The sequence below is a fragment of the Engraulis encrasicolus genome, chromosome 20 (genome assembly GCF_034702125.1).
Source record: "Engraulis encrasicolus isolate BLACKSEA-1 chromosome 20, IST_EnEncr_1.0, whole genome shotgun sequence".
NCBI classification, from domain to species: domain Eukaryota; kingdom Metazoa; phylum Chordata; class Actinopteri; order Clupeiformes; family Engraulidae; genus Engraulis; species Engraulis encrasicolus.
Window position 1 is genome coordinate 27,536,052 of NC_085876.1, and position 7,500 is coordinate 27,543,551.

Below are 7,500 nucleotides of genomic sequence, written 5' to 3' on the forward strand. Positions count from 1 at the left end.
CTGTAGCCTTTCGAGCACGATTTTCCCTCTGAGTTATTTTCTTAATTTATTGCCTCTGTAGACTTGGAACTTTAGCATTCCAGTGCCCTAAGAGACAGACAAGTCTCTACCCTTCCTATCCTAGTGGTTCCCAAACTTTACTGCTGTGACTCTCCGTTAGACCTAAGAATATTTCCTTGACCCCTCCCCCACCTCCCATTTTCAAAATGCAAAAACATATTTTTTGCTAAACTTTAACATAAATCACATGAATCATATCCATTGAAGTAAATATTTTTACTAGCACTGTAATATATAAAGGTTATAAAAGCATACATGTATATTCAAGGTTTTGTGCTTTCCGCGACACCCTTCAGTACCTTCGTGTCCCCCCAATGAGTCCCGGCCCCCAGCTTGGGAATCACTATCCTATCCTGTCCTCTCCTCTTTCATCCTGGCTCCCTTCCTCCCCTTTCGTTGCGTTTGTACTTTTCTAATGAAATCTTCAAGGGGTGAGTGGGTGCATTAATTGGGTGCTACAGCGACTAATCCAGATCAGTGAACCCAGAGTATGTCGTAAACACTCTAAAAAATGTGTCGCCTGGCTTCCTCTTACAAGCAAAACAAAGGTGTGGACCTAAACTTTTGGGTGGTTCACAACTCGCTTAGTTTTCCTGCGCAGATTAAGTACCAAATGTACAATACCTCATGGCTAAGTGATATGAAGCATGGCTAGATATCGATCTAGGCCTATATGGATAATTCAGTGTATTTTTGTAGTTACTAAACAATACTGTGAATAGAAGTAGTTTGGATGACGTGGCAATGCACGCAAGAGAGTGTGAATTTGGCTATTACGATTCACATCTTCAAACCATTTTGGCTGGTGGTGAAAAAGGGAATTTAGAGCCCTGCTGGGTACAAAACAGATTCCTGGCTGGCATGGAGAAGTAACTAACTGTAGCCCGTTAATGTGGGCTGTTCCACTAGTGGGATGCTGTAGCAGTCACTGAAACATTTTTTACCACCATCGTACCACACTACTATGACCAAGTTGTAACGTAGTACCAAAGGGCCTGTGTACAACATTTGTTAACTTTGTGAAGCACATTGAGTCGCACCTGTGTATGAAATGAGCTATATAAATAAACTTGCCTTGCCTTGCCTTACAATGTCATTGCCATTCTGGAAAGACCTAATTTATAACAGGGGCAGTGTCGAATCTCAGGGCGAATCCTCACTTGTATACATACAGAGTGAGGCAAATCACCTCTCTTCTCTTCAGAATTTGAAGCAGATTTATTGCCCATGCATACATAGTGTAGATAACATACCAACATACCAACATACCAACGCAGGTCGACTCAAATCGACTCTGACAAATGTTAGCCGGCAGTGATATGCAACATATAGCCGTTCCCAAAAGCTGAGGAAACATTTTCACATCGCATACAGTACAAATCCCTGCATAATGGGCAATAGGAATGTGAAAAGCAATCTAACCCTGAAGCGAATTATATTTACACGATTAGCTTGAAGTCAAAATTCTGGGAAGTCCACGATGAGACCTGAAGTGTGGTTAACTAACCAGCATTCCCTTACTGCACCCCAAATGTTCTCTCAACGTTAACATTTCTCAACAGGAGAAAAGTAAGCAATTACAGCAAACAAATAAAATATTTATAAACTGTAAATGGATTCCTCTGGCTCTTGTGTCTTGTGTGGTTACAGCCGACACCCCTGGTAAGAAGGCTGCCTCTAACGTTAGTTACAGGGGCGAAAGATCCTTTTTCATCGCGAAGAGAGAAGGAGGGAGGGAAGGAGGGAGAGAAGGAGGGAGGGAAAGCAAAAAAGGAGGGAAAGGATAAGGGAGAGAAAAACGTATTTCATAAACGTTTATTTTTTCCCCCACTACACGATGACAGGCACCTCCCGCCCAGTACATACAGTTGTACATTCACACACACACACGCACGCACGCATGCACGCACGCACGCATGCACACACCCACACCCACTCACATCCCCTTGGACTCTCCCCTGCCCACACCAAAGCCCCCCAGAGTATACACATTTACATTACACACACGCACATAAACACACACACACACACACACACACACACACACACACACACACACACACACCACACACATACACACACACACACGCACACACACACACGCACGCACACACACACACACACACACACACACACACACACACCCACAGACACACACACACACACACACACACACACACAGACACACACACACACACCATATTCATATACATATACATATACATACATATTCTGTGGTCACATACTCCACCTCAACTGCCTTCCACCAGCTTCCCGCCTTCTTTCCCCCAGTACACACACACACACACACACGCACACACATGCACGCGCACACACACACACAAACACACGCGCCACACACGCGCGCACACACACGCACATAAGCACACATGCACTCGCACGCACGGACGCACGGACGCACGCACACACACACACACCCACATCCACACCCACATCCACATCCACCTCCACCCCCACCTTGAGTTGAGACTGAGACCCCCATCTGTCTGACTGGAATAAATGAACTCATTCATGGGGGCCGCAAGGAGACACACACACACACACACACACACACACACACACACACACACACACACACACACACACACACACACACACACACACACACACACACACACACACACACACACACACTCTCTCTCTCTTTCACATCCCATCTCTCCTCTCTCCCACCTCTCTCTCTCTCTCTCTCTCTCTCTCTCTCTCTCTCTCTCTCTCTCTCTCTCTCTCTCTCTCTCTCTCTCTCTCTCTCTCTCTCTCTCTCATTCAGTCCTTTCCAGGCGGTGTTGTGTGTGTGTCTTTGTGTGTGTGTGTGTGTGTCTCCTCTGCGGCTGATAGTCACACCGCTGCCCCTGTGGGTCCCATTCACACTGTAGAGTAGCACTCCTCCATGTAGTGTAGTGCACACACACACACACACACACACACACACACACACACACACACACACACACACACACACACACACAGACACACACACACACACACACAGACACACACACACACACACACACACACACACGCAGACACGCAGACACACACACACCTCCTGCTACAGTGCCCCACTGCAGCCGCCACCACAGCTATTTTTGTGTCTGTGCCTCTCCTCTCCTCTCCTCTCCTCTCCTCTCCTCTCCTCTCCTCTCCTCTCCTCTCCTGCGGTGTTTTGCAGTATCAAAGCCAGCCGTCTGGGCAAATGGAGGACTCCGAACAGCGATCAAGCTGTATTCAGACCCTCGAGTGGGGAAAATTGACCTACGTATGATGTTTTTGCAGCATACACTCTCTCCCTCTACACTTACACCCCCCTCCCCCACACACACACACACACACTACCTCGGTCTGTCTGATCATGAGGCCTTTAGGGGTACTGAATATTATGCAATGTAATGTAATGTCGATATTGCAATGCACTGTATTTTGCAATGTCATGCAGTACTGTTTTGTATCATACTTCCTATCTCCATCATGCTGATTGCTGACTTGTGCCTTTGAAAACAAGGACAAATGTCACAAACTGTTTTTTTTTATGATTTGCTCCATGTCACGAAAATAATTATCTTATCAGTGTTGGGGATAAACAGTACCATGTGATGTGATTGAATCGATTCATTAGTCGTACCCTGTCTGCTCTACGTCAGTGTTTGCAGTGTTATTGTGAAGCTTTTAGGACAATGGACACACCTAAATAATGGACATTAGACACACCTGAACCATGTGCTTGTTCTGCAAGGTCTTGTATGGGCTATGGGGGGAGAGAGAGAGAGAGAGAGAGAGAGAGTGAGTGGGAAAGAGAGAGAGAGAGAGCAAGAGGGCAAGCGAGAGAGGGACATAGAGACAGACACACAGAGACAGAGAGAGAGAGAGCAAGCAAGAGAGAGACGACAGACAGAAAGAGAGAGAGAGGGGGTATAATGGATAGAGAGAGAGCGATACGGTGTGATGCGCTACTCCTGCCCGTTGCTGAAAGGCTTTTGTTTGCTTGCTCCCTTGAGTCCACATATCCACGCCCCAATCTGAGGGCTGAGCAGCACGCTACAGTGCAGTGCAGAGTGGTGGTGTATAGTCTATCAGGTCAGTGGTTCCCAAACTGGGGGTCGTGACCCATATGGGCTCGCAGAGAGGTACTGCCGGGGGTGGGGGAGCAGTGGGGGTCACTGTTTGACTGAAATCTAAAATGCATAGCTGGTTAGTGACAGTATTTAATTGTATGGTCAATAACGAATGTATTTACGTTAACTGAGATTTTCACATTAAAATTGAGAGATATTAAGGGACAAAAAAATGGAAGGTTGGACAGTGGGGGGTCTCGGAAAAGTATTCTTATCTCCAAAAGGGGGTACCAGCAGAAATAGTTTGGGAACCAATAATGTATCCTGAGTGACTGACTCACTGACTTCAGGCCAAAAGCTCGCAATCATATGGAGAGACTCAGACGCAAACACTCGGCAGAAGCAAACACCGTTGCTCACCTCATCGCCGTCTGCTACAATCACACACACACACACACACACACACACACACACACACACACACACACACACACACACACACACACACACACACACACACACACACACACACACACACACACACTCACACACACACACACACCCTGAACACACACACACTTACAAAAGCAAACAAACACCTGTCCTCACCACCCAGTCAGTCATGGTGAAACGCCACCACAAACACAATATCGCCATCACAAACACAATATCGCAAGCACTCACGCATACAGTGCAGTACATAGAAACACACACATACTGTATACACACAAACACACACCAGTTCTGTCCTCACCCATCCAGCCATGGTGGAATAGCCAAGAGCAAACACTGTGAATCTGAGGTGGTTCAAAAAACGCTGTCACTCGTCACACTTGATGGCGCTTTTACGCCAACTGAGAACCGCACCGACAGAGATTCTTTAAGTATATAGAGATATGCCAACATAATAGGTTTCTATGGGCACCTAATGTGACCAGGTTCCGGTCTGCCTAAAAGGGCGTGTCATAATGCTCCTACATTGAATAGAACAGTCCTTAGGTCTGCCTAGGTCTGCCTAAAGGGGGATTTCCCCCCCTCCCCCTTGCAATAATAGAACCCGGAAACAATGGGCCAATGGAACCTCTCTCTCTCTACTCTCTCTGGTACCGTTCCCGCACCCATTCGCAAACTGGTCGGCGTGTTCACACCGCAGATCTTAGCGTTTGCGATCCAGAAAGGTGGTTCATAATGTAAACCAAAAAATACTTGGTTTTGCTACGCGAACCTTAGCAGGTTCATCCAGGTAACACACAGTCACGTGCAGAAATGTTCATATCCCACTATGAACGCGAATGGTTCGCAGGTAGCACTTTAGTGCAGAACGTAATTGGTGCGGGCACCAGCACCCTTCTGGTCAGTCTGAAAAACAGTATCTGTGTACTCAGTGTACTGTAATTGTACGGCAAGAAGCCCAACCTTTACAGCACAGTACAATAAAAGCCAAAATCAAAGGTGAAATGTCTTCAATACTTTCAATTAACATGCTGGTCATGGTCTGGTGGACAGTGTTCAGGGTGTAGCAAATGAGAGGACATCAGACAGATGTAGATTTGAGCAAATAAGAATACAACTAAAGCAAAACAACCGTGCCCCTAAGGAAGGCACACTCAATCACAAGGTTCAACAAAGGGACTGTGCAGTTCGCTGAAAGGTGCTCTGCACAGGAGCAACCACTCATTCACATCATGTAAACTCACAATTCAGCAGTCCACACCTCTTTAATCTGCCCTACAAAGGAAAATGGGTGCAGTTATGTGAGGAACTGACACTGAGAGCAATGCGTTCAAAGCTGTTTTACTGCTCCCGGAACCATATAGTAAGATACTTAGGTTGGGGCCCAAAGCTGTATTTCAATAGAGTACATGAAAATAAAACAAACAAATAAAAACGAATAGGTCCTAGTAAATACCGTATGCCATTTCTTTTTAAAACAGTCACAATGGATATAAACCAATTTGGATATGAACATTTCAGATTACGTGCTCTTTTTCACTTTGTAGGGCTCAAATATACAACAATATTGAAACAAGACCAAGACTGACCAAGACCAAGACAAGACCAAGTTCTGCCATTTTGAACTGAACTTCACTACACCACAATGACAAGCGTAGAGCCTTTGGTAATACATTACGACTTGGTCATTGCCATTCTGGTAACAGCAAATGTATAACACCTTAACAGGTTAAGTTACTGCTCTTTTTCCCTTTGTAGGGCACAAATATACAATGGAATCGAAGCAAGACCAAGACTGACCAAGACCAAGACTGACCAAGACCAAGACAAAGACCAAGACCAACTTCCGCCATTTTGAACTGAACTTTGCATGAATTCCATTACACCGCATTCCACATTATTATGCAAATGACATTTTTCGCTGTTTCCCCAAATAATCAATACAAATGACAGTCATCATAATTTTCAAGTCATCAGCCATTAGAGTACAATTTAAAAGTTTTTGAATGAACCTTCCAATGATAACGGTATTTTTTTAAATAATAAAAAACTTTAAATGCTCTGTTCCACATTATTACGCAAAATAGTTTTGTAGTGTTGTAATCCAAATTTCTTTCTTTTTTTCCCATTTACCTCAAAACAGTTGGAATTTGGTACCTTCTAAATTACATTTCAATGATCAATACTTGGTGATAAGCTCTTTGTCTTAGTAACTGGAATGCTGCGATTAACATTGAAGTCAATGGTAGGGCATTGCATGGGAGTTATGGAAGCCCAGATATCCTTGATGCTTTGCTCTCAGCTGTTTTTGTTTGTTTGGTCTGGTGACCCACACTTCACTCTTCAATATACCAGTAGATTTCCATGCCACGTTTAGGTGCTTTTGAGGTGATGACATTCTAACGCACCAGAAATAAAACCCCATTGAAAATGAATGGGATGCTACGTCTGGTGAGTTAGAATGTCATCACCTCCAAAGCACCTACACGTGGCATGGAAATCTACGGGTATATTGAAGAGTGAAGTGTGGGTCACCAGACCAAACAAATGAAAACAGATGAGAGCAAAGCATCAAGGATATCTGGGCTTCCATAATTCCCATGCAATGCCCTGCCATTGACTTCAATGTTAAACGCAGCATGCCAGTTACAGCTTATGACCAAGTGTTGAACATCGAAATGTAATTTAGAAGGTACCAAATGCCAACTGTTTTGATGTAAATGGGAAAAAAAGAAAGAAATCTGTATTACAACACTACAGAACTGTTTTGCGTAATAATTTGGAACAGAGCATTTTGGCCATTTTAAGTTTTTTATTATTTTAAAAAATACCGTTATCATTGGAAGGTTCATTCAAAAACTTTTGAATTGTACTCTAATGGCTGATTACTTGAAAATTATGAGGACTGTCATTT

The 7,500-nt window shown here is 44.4% G+C and overlaps 1 protein-coding gene across 2 annotated transcripts in view; it reads right to left on the reverse strand.

Annotated features, from left to right (window-relative positions):
• The window catches only part of ext1c (exostoses (multiple) 1c), a 146,971-nt gene that overhangs the window by 119,681 nt on the left and 19,790 nt on the right, over positions 1-7,500 (reverse strand). The gene's annotated exons all lie outside the window — the stretch shown is intronic.